Consider the following 20,181-nt stretch of genomic DNA (forward strand, 5'->3'; position numbering starts at 1 on the left):
AGATTCATCGGGGCAAGCCAAGAGGGGGAAAAGGATGAGTCCTCATCTATCCCCAGTGGTGTCTGGTTTTGGAAATACCTATGCTGTCTGGTGTTGAAATAACTTAATGATTCAATCATAGTTTTCATAAATCAAGTAAATAATTTCCTGCATTTTAGGTCTTTCAGCATCATAACCAATCTTTCCCAGTAACAATCTATGAACTAAAGTATCCTTGTGTTATCACTCCTTATTATGACCGTCCACTGGGGAAGCCTGGCGTGCTGCATGCAGTCCATGGGGTCGCAAAGAGCCGGACATGACTGAGCGGCTGAACTGAACTGATGCCTCAGATCCACGAAGGGAACCATATCCTGATTGATTTATTTCTGGAAAACTGCTCCCCATGAACTCTATCTCATTGACAATTAAACATTTCCAATATTGATTTCAAACGCTCTTCCTTCGATGTCCCTAGCAGCTCCTCCTATCAATTTTGAGCTCCGTCTAGCTTCACTTGATCTCATCCAGGCATGTTTAGTTTTGTTTATCCTCCTTAGGTTTCCAAGATGTCCCAAGATAAGTGTTGCTTTTAGGTGGTGCAGTTTTCTTCCTTCCTTCCTTCCTTCCTTCCTTCTTTTGTTCTCTCTCTTCATCTTTGGAATGAGTTTAGAGTTATTATTTCTTTGGGCAAGTAGGGGCTTCTTCTGAGAGAGTCAAGACCCCCTGCTTGTGTGGTTTTCTTGTTCTTGTTCAGTCACTAAGTCACGTTCTGTTCCTTGTGAATACATGGACTGCAGCTAGCTAGACTCCTCCATCTTCTCTATCTCCTGAAATACGATCTTTTTGCCTTTTCATACACTCATGAAGTTCTTGCAGCAGGAATACTGGAGTGGATCGTCCTTCCCTCCTCCAGTGGACCACGTTTAGTGAAGAACTCTTCACTAGGTCCCGTCCATCTTGGGTGACCCTGCCCGACATGGCTCATGGCTTTGTTGAGTTTGCAAGTGTGTGTGGTTAATGTAGATATTTTTATTCATGCCACCTGAAGGGGACTCGGATGATAGAGAAGCAAGAAAACAGAGTTTTCTTTTTCTTGAGCAGAAATTGCACACAGGGATCTGATTATTTGTTTCACTTTGCTCCACAGAACAGATTATAAGTTCCCCAGGTAAAAGATGAGAGGAGGCAATCATGTCGATATCCTGAAATTCACCAGCACGTGTCTTCCACTCTCCATCTGAACGTTGTGCGTTTTGTCCTGACTGCTGTTACCGTTTCTTTTCTGATACTCAGCCTGTCTCCCCTGATGGACAGTCATAATAAGGAGAGATAACACAGGGATACTTTAGCGCATAAATTGTTATTGGGAAAGGTTGGTTATGATGCAGAAAGACCTAAAATGCAGGAAATTATTTACTTGATTTATGAAAACTTTGATCACTATTATTGAATCATTTAGCAGAATAGCTATCCAGTGTCTCTGAATATAAGTAAATAAATGCCCACATTCCTAAGGGTTTTAGTTCTTAAAGTTAATGACAACACCTCCTTCCCATCTACTTCTTGACTTTAAGAACTACTTTTACAGAGTTTTTCAGTACCAAAAGTGTTGAAGATGACCCCTGTCTAAGATGAGGTGAGAGAAAAGAGGGTCTGAGCATTCAGCATTGATTTTTATAAACAAAACATGGCTAGTATCTACTCAGGTATTCCTGATAATATTGAAAAGATGCTTAGCAGGAATTCCCTGGTGGACCAGTGCTTAGGGCTTCATGCTTTCACTTTCAGGGACCTGGGTTCGAACCCTAGTCCAGGAACTAAGATCCCACAAGCTGGCCCCAAAACAAAAACAAACAAAAAGATGCTTACCAAGAGAACGATTTGCAAAGGCAACTTACGTATATGCAATTCTGTTTCTGTGAATAGGAGCAAAGGCAGTGAAGATTAAAAGCTGGTTTCTCACTCCTTGAGGAATGCTGTGATCCTCTCTTAACCCTTCATTATCTGTAATTTTTTGGTCACTTAACAACAAACCAATAATAGACGCTAGTGTTGAGAAACCCCTCTGCCTTTTTAGAGTACACTTTGCCCAGAGAATGAATTATACATGAGGGGAACATCGACACACTTGGAAACAAGACAAATTAATTCAGACTATGAAAATCTTCCAGGGCCGTCAAGAGTGTGTTTGGGTCCTGACGAAGAAAATGATCCTGGATTTGTACTGATAAGCGAGGAGGCAGCCCAGTGCTACGAGGTCTCTGTGAAGGGCGGGGTCACGAGGCCGTATCTGCTCCTTAGGGCAAGTCTTAGGCACGTTTGCTCTTCTCTTCCATTCAGCGTATTTGGAACTCTCCAGTTTCTGTTGAGAATTCGTATAGTCACCTAACGGAATGTGTGAAGTCTTTCTTTCGAAACTTCTGATTTTCATATTTTAAGAAAGTGAAAGTGTTAGTTGCTCTGTCCTGTCTGACTCTGATCCCGTGGACTGTAGTCACCAGGCTCCTCTGTCCATGGGATTCTCCAGGCGAGAATACTGGAGTGGGTTACCTATCCCCTTTCCAGGGCGTCTTTCTGACCCAGGGATCCAACCTGGGTCTTCCACATTGCAGACAGATTCTTTACCATCTGAGCCACCAGTAAGGCAATTTATAAGTGTGAATTTTCTGATGTTTTACTTTATGCCTTAATAAGAGAAACATTTCCATAGGGAAAAAAGTAAACTTTGCTGTCTAGACTCTAATGAAAGACTTGTGACATTAAGCAATGTGAAATACAATATAGTTTCTTTTGAAAAAAGATCTTTTAAAAGTTTTACAGCTTTTCCTTCTCACATAATACATGTTTCCCTCTCTTCCTAGAAGTAACTCTATTTTGAAATCTCTATATATTCTTCTTGCGTGTATTTTCAAGCTTTAATTAAGTATATACTTAGTTAGCAGTTTCCTGGTGACTCAGATAGTGAAGTGTCTGCCAACCATGTGGGAGACCTGGGTTCAATCCCTGGGTTGGGAAAATCTCCTGGAAAAGGAAATGGCAACCCACTCCAGTATTCTTGCCTGGAGAATCCCATGGACAGAGGAGCCTGGTAGGCTACAGTCCATGGGGTTGCAAAGAGTTGGACACGACTAAGTTACTTCACTTCATTTCACTTAGTTATCAACAGTATATAGAGTTATTGTGCATACTTAAATATTTACAATGCTTCATGTGTTAAAGGTATTAGCAATCAGGAAATTAACTTGCTTGTTGAAATTATAAAAAAGTTGGATAATTTATAATTTCTCAGTTGTGTTTCCTGGATATAGTCATTAGCTATTTTCCCAAAGACTTCAATCTATTGACATCTATAATTTTTAAAAGAAATTGTGTGGCTTTAGGTATATGTTTTTTAGTATGGGAGATATTAGGGCTTCCCTGGTAGTTCGGGAGTAAAGAATCCACCTGCCACTGCAGCAGACACAGGAAATGCAGGCTTGATCCCTGAGTCAGAAAGATGCCCTGGAAAAGGAAATGCACCCTACTCCAGGATTCTTGCCTGGAGAATCCTGTGGACAGAGGGGCCTGGCCGGGTAGAGTCCATGGGGTCGCAAAGAGTCAGACACGACTGAGTGAATGAGCACACACAGACACACACACACTCACACACACTCACACACACTCACACAGACAGGAGATGTTGACCAAATGTGGCCGTTCAGCCCCTGAAAAGTGGCTCGTCCAAAATGAGACCTGCTGTCAGTGTAAATGACCCCAGACTGTAAAAATGTAGTATAAAGAAATTACATAAAATATGTCAGTAAGGTTTATTGATTGCATGATGAGATAAAAACATTTTGACATGTTGGGTTACATAAAATACATTATTGATGTTAATTTTACTATATTTCACTTTCTTACTGTGGCTAATAAAAATTCAAAATTCCATTTGTACCCCACATTTCAGTTGGGGACTGATTCTTAAGACTTTCCTGGGACCTTGAGGCCTTTCTGCTCTTCTGCCTGCCTTTCTCCCAGTGGACTGCAAGCTTTCTCTTCATCCAGGTGCGTGTCTCCTGTGCAGATAATTGGTCGTCACTGTACCATGAATGCAGGTGTCTCGTGATACTGCTGGAGTTCCTGAGGCTGGACGTTCTCCCCCCATCACTCCATCCCAGGTAAATGGTTCCCACCTGTGGCTTCCCAGGTGATGCTAGTGGTAAAGAACCTGCCTGCCAACACAGGAGACACAGGTTTGATCCCTGGATTGGGAGGATCCCCTGGAGAAGGGAATGGCAACCCACTCCAGTATTCTTGCCTGGAGAATCCCATGACAAAGGAGACTGGTGGGCTACAGTCCGTGAGGTCCCAAGAGTCAGACACGACTGGCATGAGTGAGCATGCACTCACATGATTGGCAGCGTGGCCAGGGTGAATGAAACTGTTTGTGAAATCACTGTGTTTACATTTATTAAAGTGGGCATGCTCAGGGAATTCATGGGGTTTCATTCCACCAATATTTCATTTCACAATTATTGCAATCTGTAGTTTTAATTAAAAGTCTCCTGCACTGGTGTGCAGGCCTCTGGTCACAAAAGATTGCCTGAACAGGGACAAAAGAAAGTTCTGGTGACTAATGGAATGTGCACGACACTAGTATTGTTTCTAATTACAGCACGTTGGAAATGAGTCATGTACCGCTGTGGACTGGGTTTGCAAATAGCCATCTCTCTAGGTGTCCTCATAAAGAGACATCCTCTTGAGTGCAATCTCCTCGAGTCTGGGTAGCACCTTGGAGAAAAAGCTGAACTCCGCGTATAAACATCCTTCTTCAATGTTAGACCCATTCAGCCTTTAGTTTTGACTAATTGATATGCTGTTTCGAATACACATTTTTCAAATTAGCTCTATTGTAAATAACGCATAGGTCCAATTTGGTTCTCTCATTTAACATCCATTGATTCTTGTGAATTTTCTTTGAAGTTTTATGCTCATTTAATAACCTTTGGGGAGTTTTGTTCAGTATTATGTGTGTTTATTTCCTGAAAGCAATACAGTTTGTAAAATGAGTTAAAAATTTAAAATTCAACTGATCTAATAAATGCAAAACTATATATACTATTTATGTGGAGAAAAGATTAACTATAAGAGACAAGTCGTATAATAGCACCCATACCTTTGATGTCTTTAGTTGTATTCTAGCGTTGAACAGAAACTTTAAAAAAGATGAAAGAGTGGCTAAACACACAGCAATTTTTTTTTTTTTTTTTTACTATAATGAATGTGTGATTGCTGATATCCTCATGTAGAAATGCTACTGTTCTCTTTTTGTGGCCCAAAGGGGTTTTCCTGGCTCAGATGGCAAAGAATCTGCCTGCCTGCCATGTGGGAGACCCAGATTCGATTCCTGGGTTGGGGAGATTCCCTGGAGAAGGGCATGGCTACTCACTGCGGTGTTCTAGACTACAGAATTTCATGGACAGAGGAGCCCTGTAGGCTACAGTCCAAAGGGTCTCAAAGAGTCAGACATGACTGAGCAACTAACACGTTTTTTTCGTCACAAAAGTTCCAGATTTTCAAAAAAGTTTGGGTCTTAAGACTTTCGCTTCTGACTCAATGGGAGACTTATAGGAGACCACAAATTTCACTGACAAGTAAAAAAATCAATTAAAACATAAAATCCTCCCCCAAAGGTACTTTAGGGTTTCTGCATCAACCAGGGCTTAACAGATTACTACCAGAAAGTAAGCCAGCATTTTATAGCAGAGGTTTCCTTGAGGTATTTGCCAACTGTAGTGTCAGGGATGTTTCTGAGCACCCAAACTGCTGGGGCAGAAGGTGGTAAATAGGAAACAAAGAAATCAGCAGAGACTGACAATATTATGGTGTTTGAAAGAAAACTAATTAACCAAAATGCATGGTTTCGGGATCCCACTATGACTAAAGGGAAAGATTGAAGGCAGGTGGAGAAGGGGACGACAGAGGATGAGATGGCTGGATGGCATCACCGACTCGATGGCCATGAGTTTGAGCAAGCTCCGGGAGTTGGTGAGGGCCAAGGAGGCCTGGCGTGCTGCAGTCCATGGAGTCACAAAGAGTAGGACACAACTGAGGACTGAACTGAACTGATGACTAAAGGATCAGAGAGCCTGACACTTGACCTGTGCTCCCCTGGAACAAAACCACACCTAGTCAGGGCTACGAATTTTAGGATAGCATCTCTAAAACCTGGAATAGTTTTGTGTTTTCCAGAAGATAAAGATTAGCCATCAAGACCCATCAGAGAGGAAAATCTGAGCCAAGAACCATGACTGCAGATTGCAGTGGGATCAGTCCATCAGGGAGTGTATGCAATTTACACGTCTATGCTCCCCGAACAGCTGCAAAATACGTAGGGCAAAAATGGATAGAACTAAGAGTCAGAGAGACACAGCCACAATCATACTAGAAATCATATCATTTTCAAAGCAGGTTATATGCCTGATCAGTGTGGATGTAGAAGTTCCACTCAAAATAGTAAACAAACTATAGATTAACACATATGTGATGCTAAGTCTTCAAATGACAAAAATTTCTGAGAAAGGACATTTATCAAAATTGACCTATTATTGGGTGATAAGGCATGGTCAAATACTTCAGAGTATTGAATTCATTCACAATATGTTCTCCAATCACATTGGAATTAAGGTATAAGGGAATAGTATAAAACAAGAAAATTCAAACTCCTGAAATCAGACAGTAAATTGCTAAATAAGTGACAGGCAAAATAATGAAAATTTGTAAGTATTTTGAGAGGAATGCTAAAGAAAGTAAGACATGTAATAATTAGCAGGATGCAGATAAGTGGTACTTAAAAGAAATTGTTATATCCTTAAAACGTGTATCAAAAGGAAATCTGAATATTTGTAAGTATCCATCTTTAAAAATTAGGAAAAGAACAGCAAATTAAGACTAAATAAGATAGAGGGAAGAAAATAATAATTTAAGAGCAATAATGAACAAAATGGAAATATTATCACAATACAGAAAATAAAAGACCAAAACAATGTACTAGCTTTTACTTTTAAAAGAACTAATAAATTTATAATTTATTCCTAACGCTGGTTAGGAATAAAACATGGTATAACACTATAAATACTTCAGATTTTAAAAAATGCTAAGAGGATGCAATATACCAAGTTTATGTCAGCAATAAAGTTTATGTCAGATGGCATCACCGACTCAAAGGCCATAAGTCTGAGCAAGCTCTGGGAGTTGGTGATGGACGGGGAAGCCTGGCGTGCTGCAGTCCACGGGGTCGCAAAGAGTCAGGCACGACTGAGCGACTGAACTGATGTCAGTAAAGCTTAAATGAATAAACTTCTGGGAGATACAAATTACCAAGGCTAAAAAGGAAACAAATAAAAATTTAATTTCAGTAATTCAGTTCCTATTAATTAAGTTGAACATGTGATTTAAAACCTCGCAAAAAGAAATCTTCAGGCCTAGTTGTGTTTATTAATAAAACTGCACTGGAGATTGTAGACATTGGAATAAGTAAGAAAAGAGAAACTTGTAAACATGGAACAATGACATAATTCTAAATTATTAGAATTTTTAAAAAATGAATTCACATGTTTATATATGGCATAAACAAACACAACATTGTAAAGCATTCACCAACCAATTAAAAATGAATAAATTTAAATTAAAAAATAAATTCAGTAAATTTGCTGGATAGGATGTCACTATACAACATTCATTTTTGTATATGTGCCAGCAACATTGAAAGTTTTTAAATGATACTATTTAAAATGCCATTCAGAAAATAAAATTATGATTATATCTGATGAAAGGTATACAAGAGCTCTATAGTAAAGATTAAAAATATGACTGTGAGAAATTAAGATGGAATTAAGAAATGAAGGACTCTGCCATGTTCATGTGTCTGAAGATCCAATATTATTGCCAATTCCACAAACAAGTTTGCAGATTCTAGCTTTCTCTTAAAAAAGCATGCTGTTCAGATGGAAGCCAATCCCACCTTCACCTATAGGTACCTGAGGGAGGCTCAATAGTCTCTCCAGAAAATCAGCTTGCCTCCGCTGAAGTGTCTGCACAGGTACTGGAGTCTGTGTCCTGAGACACACGAGAAGGAGCCGAAGCGCAGCTGCGACTTTCCGAATCTGATTCCTGTTGCCTCTGATCGGGGTGCTTTCATGCTTCACCTCACTTTGACAAGGCTTCCCTGGTGGCTCAGTGGTTAAGTGTCTGCCTGCAAGGCAGGAGCTGAGGGTTCCAGCCCTGGGTCAGGAAGATCCCCTGGAGGAGGACATGGCAACCCACTCCATTATTCCTGCCTGGAGAATCCCATGGACAGAGGGGCCTGGTGGGCCACAGTCCACGGGGTCACCGAGTCAGACATGATCTAGTGCCTAAACCATCGTCACCACTCACCTTGAGACACTCAAAGGTAAGATCCTTTTAATGTCGACATCGGTTTGTGGCACAGTACATGTTCTTTTAAGTAATAATAATGGCTAACACTTACTATAGTACTTAATTGTGTATCTGGCACTATTCTAAGTACCTTTAACATGCCAACTCATTTAGGTCTTCTGCAAACCCGTGAGGAAGGGAAGAATACTGTTTGCCACTTCATAGAGAAGGAAACTGAGGCAAGGACAGATGCACCCACTAGTTATCTGGGCATCTCAGCACTGCATTCTGTATTCCTAACCACCATGTCCTCTTCTCCTTCTTGATGGGAATTTTTAGCATCCTTTAAACAAAAATGAAAAACAAAACAAAACCCACTTCTATAAGATTTTCGTCTTAGCATATTGGCTTAAAGGAGTTTGCTAGATGCTGCAGGTCTCATACGGAGAAGGAAATGGCACCCCACTCCAGTCCTCTTGCCTGGAGAATCCCAGGGACGGGAGAGCCTGCGGGGCTGCGGTCCATGGGGTCACTAAGAGTCGGACACGACTGAGCGACTTCACTTTCACTTTTCCGTTCATGTGCTGGAGAAAGAAATGGCAACCCACTCCAGTGTTCTTGTGTGGAGAGTCCCAGGGACGGGGAAGCCCGGTGGACTGCCGTCTCTGGGGTCGCACAGAGTCGGACACGACTGGAGCGACTCAGCAGCAGCAGCAGCCCAGGTCTCATAGGCTGAGTGAAGACTCAAAGCCTCTTACATCTCATGATTATAAAAACCATGCCTTTAACAGAAGCAGAATCTTAAATTTTAAATTGTTAAGGAGGATAGATAAGCATAAAATCAACCCAAGTTGAATGAAATTATTCAGACTTAAATTCGATGCAAATGACATTTGCAGCTAGACTTTGTTCTGCCAGAAGAGTGTTCAGCTTGATACCTCCAGAACCCAGCTTGCGATGAAGTTCCAATGGGTGCACAGGGTTAAAACTTAATCCCTAAACTCTGTCTTTTTACATCTTTTCAGACTGATGAATACTACAAAATATTTTGGTTAATACTTACAATGATTTTTAAAAAAATAACTTGGAAAATTTCAAATTGGATCTGGAAAGAATTTGGCATTGTCTATGCTATATTTTGTTTCTTCTGTGTGCTAAAGAAGAGGAAGGGAAATCAGGGTGAGACAGAGGACACACGAAAAGAAGACAAAATGGGAGTCATTGAAACAAAGTGCAGGCAGAGCTAGTGTGCGATTTGAAGGCCAAAGGGATATTTTCAAGTTTCTTAAAATTGAAACAATTACTTTCCATCCATTGACTATCCATTAAATGTTAAAATGAGGGTTCATTAGACTATTTAAGTTTTATCATTTTTATTTTCCTGTCTCAAAAAAAAAGTGGGGGGGAAGTAAAGATTTTGTAGAAGTTTAGAAGCAATGTAAAAATTGGTACTTCACTATTCTGGTGTTAGAGTGAAATTGCAAATCTTATCTTTGCCCAAATTTCATTTCATTTTTTGTCATCATGAGATGAATAAAGAGAATCCTTCTAACTCTTGGCATGGGATTATATTATACACACAGTAATGATGACTTTAATAACGCTATTGAGAGCAGTGAGGTTATTAAGGGCTGGGTATACGCAGGTTAAGAGTTTTACATGGTTATTTATTTAATTCTTCCCCAAGCTGGATAAGGTAAACAGTATTATGGAGTGTGAAGATGGTAAATAGCACAGCCAAGAAGTGAGCTGTTAAGATAAAGATCAGAAGCAGGGGATCTAGCTTGTATCAATAACTGTGACAGACAGAAGTAGCTTGATTGGATAGCTTTTATCTGAAGAATTCCATGACAAGTAAAGCTATGATTTTGATAGGTGGATGATTTGAAGGCAAACTGTAAAAGTCTTCATTCCAGGTAGAAGCACATACTGACATACTATGTTCAAGCTTCACAGAAGGCTTCAGATAAGAAAAGCAATTTTAAGTCAAAGCTATTCTTTGACAGAAGAGCAGAAAGTGTATTAAAGTTTTGAAAACCAACCGCTCTCATTTGAGATTGGTATTTAAAGATATTTCGAAAAATGCCTCTGAATTTTATTTTAAGTCTCAGTAATGATTGAGAATTAGTCATAAGAGTCCAATTTAAAAGTACAGAATTAATTTTCTCTAGATTCACACACTGAAGTGAAAATCTGAGAATAGTTGGCCCTGGTCTGTGTTGTCAAGGATCAACAGTTGTCATCTGGTGGTGACTTGGAGGAAGTGTAGGCACGTGACACGAAAATGAAACAATAATTACCCCGATATTTCTCCAAGGCACCGCATGTAAATGCACAGATACAAGCAGAGTAAGCAAAACTTGGTTTAACAGGAGATGGTGGGGAAAGTCATTGCCAAGAGCAATGACACTGCCTCAGAGTGAGGTGTGAGAATGAATGAGGCAATGCCTGAGGTATTTTGCACAGTCCCTGGCCCACTTTGTTTTAATCCTCTAAGAGAGTTATTTGTATTAGTCTACCCTGGCTCAAAACAATAAAACAAGAAGCCACGGGAGGGAGAGTAGGGGTGCCCTGAAGACAAAATGGTCCCTTTAGTGCTTTCCAAGGGCCATCTAGTGATTAGGTGGTGAAGTGAAGGGGAAGCAAGCTGACCTTGAGATCCTGCGTGGAGAGTCTGGGAGAAAATAGCGCCTCTTCTCTCATTAGACTTGCGTTTCATGTAAGGTCTTTCAACCAAGTCTTGATTCCTTCCTGTTGCAGAAATGAGTTCATTAAGGTGGGGGTGGCGGGGGAGCTAGAATTTATTTTCTCTTGGAAGCATTTCCAGATTAACTTCAGACCCTATTTCAGTGACCTCCAAATTTTATCATTTTTTATCTCTCAGTCTCTCCAAATTTTCTAACACATTTTTTTGCTCCTCTTAACACAACATTCTGTAAAGATATCTATCGACATAGTAACATTATACATAAGTAAAACTGAAAACAAAATAAGGTAAATGAATTTTTCTTCGTCTCCAAAGGTGAAATGTCAATATAGGTGCTCAAAAGAGCTAGCTATCTTTACACTGATAAACCTAATTGACAAGAATTTCACAAAGCAGCTTTCATTTGGAAATCTCTTAACTCTGTGCTCTTGAGAATTGCAGTACTACCCATGGCACCCTTAAATTCAGGGATTTTACACAGGCTATTCTTAGCTGGTAAGTTCTTCAGAGAGCAAGCACTTATGAAAATGAAACACTTCTATTTTGCACCCACATTCTAAGAATAATTTTAAGACAATATGAATAAAAACTTAAGCCTAGTTTAACTGATTTTTTTCAACATAATATCTCTTAAAAATCACAAATGAATAATTTCATTGAATTTATCATATTCAATGTTGAATCATATTTCTAAAGGATCATGAAACATTAAAAAAGAAACACTTAAAAGTAACTTGTTTCAAGGACATATGGTATGAACTCAAAACTTAATGTATTGAGGAAAAATGAAGTTATAGCATATAAAATGTAACATTAAATGTCATGATATAATTGAACAACAGATTATGTGTATTTGATATGATTTATTACATATTTCACAGCAAAAGTTGTACAAAATTACAATATGCTTAATTGGTGAAAATTCTAGCATGGATAGTGAACTTGTAGAAGCTTTTCGAATATTTAAGATTTGCTTGTTTGGAACTGATTCATGCGACTATATTTAAATGGGAATGTCCTTTTCTGATGTATATTTTATCACTTTATTTTCTTTAGTTAGTTTTTTAGTAATGTATTTTGATGTAGATGATTTGCTGCTTGGAAATTGCTTCTAAAAAAATGAGATTTCATCCTCCTCCTTCTAAGTTTTACAAAATATCACCAAGGTGGTATCCTCATGGATCCCATAGGAAATAGTAACATTTTGATCTTCCTTGCTTTAATTATCACTTGAAAGCTGATGAAATAAAAACTCACATGCTAAGGCAAGACAAGGCATACAATTCTTCTCTGCCGGTTTGGGCCGCCCCCCTCCTCCCTAGGGTGCACTGTGTGTCTGCATTTTGCATTAACCAGACCTCCCCAAGGGAGAAGGCAATGGCACCCACTCCAGTACTCTTGCCTGGAAAATCCCACAGACAGAGGAGCCTGGTGGGCTGCAGTCCATGCAGTCCAAGAGTCGGACACGACTGAGCGACTTCACTTTCACTTTTCACTTTCGTGCATTGGAGAAGGCAATGGCAACCCACTCCAGTGTCCTTGCCTGGAGGGTCCCAGGGACGGCGGAGCCTGGTGGGCTGCCGTCTATGGGGTTGCACAGAATCGGACACAATTGAAGCGAATTAGCAGCAGCAGCAGCAGCAGACCTCCCCAATGCCAGAAATACTGGCTCAGCCAAAGAAATCAATTTTTCACCTTCTGTGTCAGCCATACAACTTCTCAGATGATAACATTTCTTTCTGAACCCTTTAAGGGGTCACCCACCACTAGCATTGAACCTGCAGCCGTCTTTGGTCAACTTTATGTCCAGTGCCAAGGCATTGTTTCTTTTAAAGATGGAGATTGGTGTGCAGCAGAGGGGTCGGACAACTCGGGGAGAGGCTGGGCCCCACCTATTGGAACTTCTTAGCTTAACTACTTATTTGTGATTGTATTAGTGATACTAGCTGTATTACTTGAATTCTGCATGCTTTACAATGTAATGGTTCTTGCATTACCAAATGTGTGACTGACCCTCCAGTAAAATGAATGATGATTAGGCAAGTTGAAATGATTGATCAAATATATAGTCCTATAAGGTCAATGATTGTAATAGTGTAAATCTAGCTGCAGGAAGAAGCAGCAAGAGGGAACCATTTCCTGGACCTAGCAGACGAGTATGCCATGCTGATTTCCTTTCTCTGACCTCCTGGGGATGGCTTTGAGAGACGACCAGAGGTCTCCTTTCCCCAGAAAGAATTAACACTCAATGTGTATCCAGATGCCAGGACCATAGGAATCCTTCCACTTTCCTGCAGTGTCTTCTGGTTTGTTGTGGGGAATTCCACTATGGCCTTTTATGAAAGCTTGTTCATTAAACAATGAACCTCAACAAGAAAGTCAACCACCACTTTAATCAATGGCATCTCTGTTTGTTTTCAATTAAAAAAAATTTTTTTTTTGACTGGTTCCTGGAATTTATCTTCAATAGATTATTTTGGAAGGGCATATTTGTTGAATATTTCTGACCCATGCATTTCTGGAGAAACTTTCTGTTGCCTTTTCACTTGGGTAACAGCAGAATTAAAAACATTCCTACATCATGAAATTTTTCTGAGAAACCTGTCTGGCAAGTCTGAAGATCTCTTCTTCCATTTCATCTTGTAAAAAATGTCTTTTCCTTTTCCATTTGGAGAGAAGCTTGTTTGTTTTTTCCTGGATGTTTGTAACACTTTTTTTTCCCTTCATACTTATAAACCATAAAATGTGCCAGAAAAGGAAGACACACAGCTTTCTTCTTAGTCCAGATATAGATCAAAACTTATCTCCATTCCTCTTGCCTTTCTGCATCTCTGAAGCATTTTCTTTAGTAATTTATGTGATTATTGCTCTTTCCAAATTGCCCTGAATTCCTCGGGAACACCTCTTATCCTTAAGTGGAATCTTGCGTCTCTTTCTTCCTCAACTGTGAGAGAGCTTTACAAATCCTCTCATAACCTCAGCTGGGTTCTCCAAAGTCTGTTTTGCTCCCAGCTGCTGTTTATTTGGACTATAATTCACATTTTAGTTTCTCATCGTACTCATTTTCCTCCTCATCTTGGACATCACTTCCTACTGTTTTTACATCTGATTAGTCTTTGAGTGTAAATAGATGAAGTCTTCATTTTCAGTCACATTGTACTCATTTGAGTCCCTGCCAAAAGCAGATCCTCAGACAAGGACTGGTGTACCGCAAGCAGCTTGGGGAGGTGATGGCTACCAGCTAGGGGTGTGGGGAGGCGAGGTGAGGAGGGCAGGCAGTCTTGTGGGCAGCCACCCCTACACTCACATGAGGGACGAAGGAGCTGGGTCTGTCATCTAGAGGATGGCCCTCAAGAGTCGTTGGTGCTCTGGAACTTAGGTCTGTGCCAGGGACAGTGTCTTCAGCATCAGACAGAGGCTGGGGCAGAAAGCTGTGTGCACGGAGAAGGTGAGGCTGGGGGAGGATGACCTCCTGTCCCTGTCTTAAGCAGACAACCTCTCCAGCTGGGTCATAACAAATTCCCCTGGAAAGGCCTTCCCTTCAATTCCATCTGTTGTGAAATTTTAAAATGTCATGAAATGTGGTTATAACTATTTTATAAGCTCTGGAAATAATGAGGTTCATCACTGATGTTGTGACTGACTCGTTTCTTTTTATTAAATACTCTACTGCAAATGGGGCTTGCCCAGTGGCTCAGTGGTAAAGAATCTGCGTGCAATGCAGGAGATGTGGTTTTGATCCCTGGGTGGAGAGGATCCCCTGGAGGAGGAAATGGCAATTCACTCCAGTATTCTCGCCTGGGCAATCCCATGGACAGAGGAGCCTGGTGGGCTACAGTCCCTGGGGTTGCAAAGAGTCAGACACGACTGAGCACTTACTGTAAATGGGTACATTCTACTTTTAAAAAGCATCACACATGAATATAAAGAAGAGTATACACATCAATGGATGTACATAAATTAAACATACATGGGTAACTACCATCCAGATAAGGAATCCATGAACTTCATTCCAGAAACTTCCCTGTCCTCCCTTCCAGTCTCTGCTGGCCCTCCCACCCTTCTTACGCCTATCAGCATAGAGTGAGGGGCTTGACTTTTTGCTTTATACAGATGGTTACGCTGTGTGCACTGCTTGGTGTCTGGCTTCTTTCTGTAACGTCATGTTTTATTCATAGAGTTGCATGTAGTTGAATCTTGTTTATTTCCAGTCCTGCATAATGTTCCAATCAGTGTATGTAGCACAATGTCTCTGTCTAGACTCTGACTGATGACTACCTGGATAGCTGCCAGGTTTGATCTATCACGAGAAATATTGTTGTGAAAATTCTAATTCATGATTTTTTGGTGAGTGTGTATGCAGGAGTTTATGTTGGATATAAAGACCTAGGGGTGCAGCTGCTGGGTTGGAGTGTAGCTGTAAACTTAGTTTACCTAAAGCTGCTAGATTTTTCCAACAGTTATGTCACTTGACCCTCGCAGGAGCAGTATATGAGAGTTCCCATTACTCCATGTCTTTGCCAACATGGGTACTTACATCTATTTATTTTAGCCATCCTGTTGGTTATGCAGCCTATAACATTTTGGCCTTAATTTGCATTTCCATGATGACTGATCATGAAAGAAAATTCACATACTAAGGCAAGACAAGAAAAATGTAACAACAGAATTTATCTTTGCCCACTGAAGCCTCCTCCCTCCCCTCTAATGTGCATTATGCATTAACCAGAACTCCCCATTGCAGAAATACCTGCTCAAACATAAGGATCACTTTTTATCTTTCTGGCATCAACTATATGACTCCATAGAAGATAACACTCCTTTCTCAAGCCTATAAGGGGTCATGATCACCCACCAATAGCCTTGTACCTGCAGACAATTTTGGTGGACTTTAATGTCAAATGCAAATACATCACTTCCTTTAAAGATATTGGCTGGTACAGAGCACATGGGCCGGACAACCTGGGTAGACACAGGGCCCCACCTAATGGAAGTTCTTAGCTTAAATACTTACTTAGGGCTTTGTTAATGTTACCAGCTATATTGCTTGTTTTCTGCCTCTTTCACAAGATGCAATAGATGCAATTGGTTCACAAGAACCAATAGGTTCTTGCATTACCTAATATGTGACTGAGCTTCAGATAAAATGAATCATGATTAGGTGACTTGAAATGATTGACCAAATATACAGCCTTATAAGATCAGTTATTGTAACAGTGTAACTCTAGATAAGGGAAGAAGCAGCAAGAGGTTGCTGGATCATATTTCCTGGACCATAGCAGACGAGTAAGGCAGGTGGTCCACAGGCTTTGGGCTAACATCAGCAGAGCCTCTCAACAAAATACTCACCTGACCTGGAGATGAGCGTTCCTAGTGCCTTGGGGCAAATGAGTCCTGAAAGGGCTCCCAAACTTTGGTTGAGATCAAAATCAAAGGGGAATGGGTTGCAAAATAAAGAATGCTGCCCACCATCCAGTTCTAGAAGAATCAAGTCTTTGGCCACTGCGGTTGCTGATCTTCACTGAACCCTGAAAGGAAGTCAGGACAAAGGTCAGGATGAGGCCCCCTGTGCTCTGGGGGAACCGGCAGAGCCAGACCTCAGATAACAGCTAGATATACTCAGGAGAAGAATTTTATGAACCTAGATTCTTACATCTTCCCATATCTACAAAAGCACCAAGACCATTTACTAAAATGTCTGTTCCTGTGACCAGCAGCAACCTTCTACTGAGATGTGTGCTTGATTGCACTTCCTCTCTTCACCAAAATCACATATACACTGACCTCCAACTTACGTCTTGGGAACAGTCCTCGGAGATCTCTGAGAGACTGTCTCTCAGGTTACAATCTTCAGTTTGGCTGGTATAAAAATTTCCATTTCTTTCTTTGATTGACTACTGATTACTTTTTTGTCGACACCGATAAAATGGCCTACCTTTTCAGTTGCTTATGGGCCATTTGGCGGTCCCCTTTATGAAGAATTTGTTCAATTTTTTTACTCACTTTTTTCTCTTGGGCTGCCTGTATTTTTGCTTTTTCAATTGACTTGCAGGAGCTCGTTAAGTATTTTAGATGTAAATCCTTTGTCAGACATTTGTACTGTGAATGCCTTGCCTTTTCACTCTCATAATGGTGTCTTTTGAAAAATAGCGCTTAATTTTAACATGAAGTCACTTATCATTTTTTCTTCTACTGTTATTATTTATGTACTGTTTAAATTTTTTTTCCTATATCAGTATCATCAAAACCTCCCTCTATTTTTTCCCTACAAGCTTTATTTTTTAATCTCTTCCAAAGAGATGTGAAATCTATCAGGAATTGGGTTTTGTGGATGGTGTTCAAATCCATTTCGTCTCCCATGCAGGTAGCCTGGGAGCCCAGCACTGTTTGCTGCAGAGAACTTTCCCCACCTCACTGCCCTACAGAAGTGCTTTTGTTTTAAATCAGACACATGCATGGGTCTGTTCTCTTGGTCAATTGATCTGTTCTGAATTTTCCAAATTAAAAGTGATTTTTTTGGGTCCATCCACTCATTGCACAGATACAAGTTTATGAAGAGAGAGGAATTTTCTGTAATGGAGAAGAAATGGAATCGGATTTGAGGTCTGTTGGTGATACTTTGAATATGCCGAGAAAGTGGAAATAACCCAGTTTTGAGGAATGTTGCTATTTTTACCTCCTGAGAATCCGTGATAAGGTCGTAACTGACAGAAAAGAATTGGGGCAGAGGGATGCATCTGTTTGTCTGTCTGCACATTTATTTTGGGAAGATGACTGGTACGGCCCAGAGGATGAGTATAACTTGTCCACAGGCTGTATCTGCTTCTCACCATCTCGGACAACGAGATGCTCTTACTCATCTAACTGATGGGTAGCGATGACCAAAAGAGCCTGTGCTCTGATTAAATTTCAGCAAATGTGTTCCCACCTGGATAACAGCAGGAAAGTGAAAAACAAAACAGCCAGGTCCTGTGTTCGCCATGAGGGGAAAAGAAGGCAGTAAAATCGAAAGAGCTGAGGCATTCCAACCACATATCGCTGGAGGCATTCTAAGAGGCCATAAAAATTTTTTACAGACTGCTAAAAATTTACTCTAGAATTTGACTAAAAACCATCCAGAAATTTCTGAGAAAGTGTAGAAATCATGACGCTTAGAACATGGAACTCATTAAGAGTGTATACAATTCTAGAGTCAACTTAGATGATTTTAAAGTGATATTTTAATAAATTGATTTATGTTTATTAAAAAAAAAAAACCCTAAAGCCATAAGATTCTTACTCTACAGCCTGTGGGCTGCTGCTTAGGTTTAATTAGATATGACATTTATGATCAGTTGGCACATAAAATGAGCATTTGGTAAAGCAGGAAGGTTAAGCTATTAAAAATATGGTCATTATTTTTTATAGAAATCTGTACCTTTTCAGTCAGCTCTCTCTGGCTGTCTCTGTCTGTCTGTCTGTGGTATACATGCTGGATGTTTTCAACTGACTTGGGAAAATGTGAAAGGATTCTCAGAGAGCAAAGGACAATCTTTGTGTTCCCAGACTGAAGTAAGGAACAGATGCCAGGAGCTGAATGAGTGCACAGGGCTGAACGGAAGAGGAAGCCTTTAAATCTTATTTTTAAATGAGGCGCAACACAGAATGGGGCGCCTGTTTTAAGAAAATCAGAGCCTGCAGTGGCAGGGGCGGGCCTGCAGAATCAGGGCGCCTCAGAGAACCCGGGGACTGGGGAGGGTCTTAACGAGGACCTTCAGCCTGTTTGGTAATCAGCGGTACCCAGGATCGCCTGAGAAGGAGGATCTGGGGCCAGAAATGACTTTAGAGAAATCTCACCTCGAGGGCTAGTCAGCAGTGAGTGGATTTGTGGAATACTGCTTAGACATGAAAATACTCAGATGCTCCTTTTCTTAAGAAATTTTGTAGACCTTCCTTTCTCTTTTCCCCTGACATAAGAGAAAGGAATTCTCAAAAACTGGCCTTGTATATGGCCAAGCCATCTTTCCAGGGGAAGCCTGGGGTACCTGCCGGGCGTCTCTCAAAGCTCACTGGGTTGGGCGTGGGGCTCTCCTGCTCTTTTTAATTCAAAAGGGGGCTTCCCTGGTGTCTCAGGAAGTAAAGAATCTGCCTGCAATGCAGGAGACCAGGGTTCCATCCCTGGGTGGGGAAGATCCCCTGGAGAAGGAAATGGCAGCCCACTGCAGTATTCTTGCCTGGAGAATCCCATGGACAGAGGGGCCTGATGGGCTGCAGTCCATGGGGTCGCAAAGAGTCCAGACACGACTGCCCCACTAACACTTTCAGTTCACTTAAGTCAAAAGGGAGGGATGTAACTCCGTTTTTATTTAAGGAGGGAACTGACAAAGCAGAGATGATCTGGTTCTCAAAACAGAGCTCAAGGCCGCCCGCCAGTCTCAGTCTGTATTTTTAGGGAATATGTAAAATATGGCCATTTTAGGGCTTCCCAGGTGGCGCTAGTGGTAAAGAACATGCCTGCCAGGGCCGGAGACATGAGACACGGGTTTGATCCTTGGGTCCGGAAGATCCTCTGGAGGAGGAAATGGCAACCCACTCCAGTGTTCTTGCCTGGAGAATCCCATGGACAGAGGAGCCTGGCGGGCTACGGTCCATAGGGTCACAGAGTCGGAGAGGACTCAAGTGACTTAGCACGCAGGCACGCATGGAGATTTTACGTGCGTCTGTGCGGCGGTTTTGTGTGAAGTTAAATCTACTTTTCCTTGTCTCCCTACCTGAACCTATACCTCCTTGGGCTGCTTTCAGCCAAGGCACCTCCAAGGGGCGACGGGCTTGCATTTCCCATTCTGTGCCAGGCGGGCAGAGAGCAGCTTGGCGCTCCGCAGGGCGGTGAACGGCGCAGGCAGGCCCTTTCTTAGAAGAGTCGGATAATACAATGAGGAAAGCTCTAAATGGAGAAAGGAGGCTTTGACGGAGCGCTGGGGCTGAAGGAGAGCTTGGTGATGCGGCGCCCAATCCAGCCCCGAGGATGGACGGGACCGGGGGACCGTCCGCTCCCCTTGGAGGGGCCGCTGCCAAAGTGCCCGCCGCGGCTGGAGGTGTCTGCCAAGGCCCAGTCC

This window comes from Dama dama, chromosome 26 (genome assembly GCF_033118175.1).
Source record: "Dama dama isolate Ldn47 chromosome 26, ASM3311817v1, whole genome shotgun sequence".
Classification (NCBI taxonomy): Eukaryota; Metazoa; Chordata; class Mammalia; order Artiodactyla; family Cervidae; genus Dama; species Dama dama.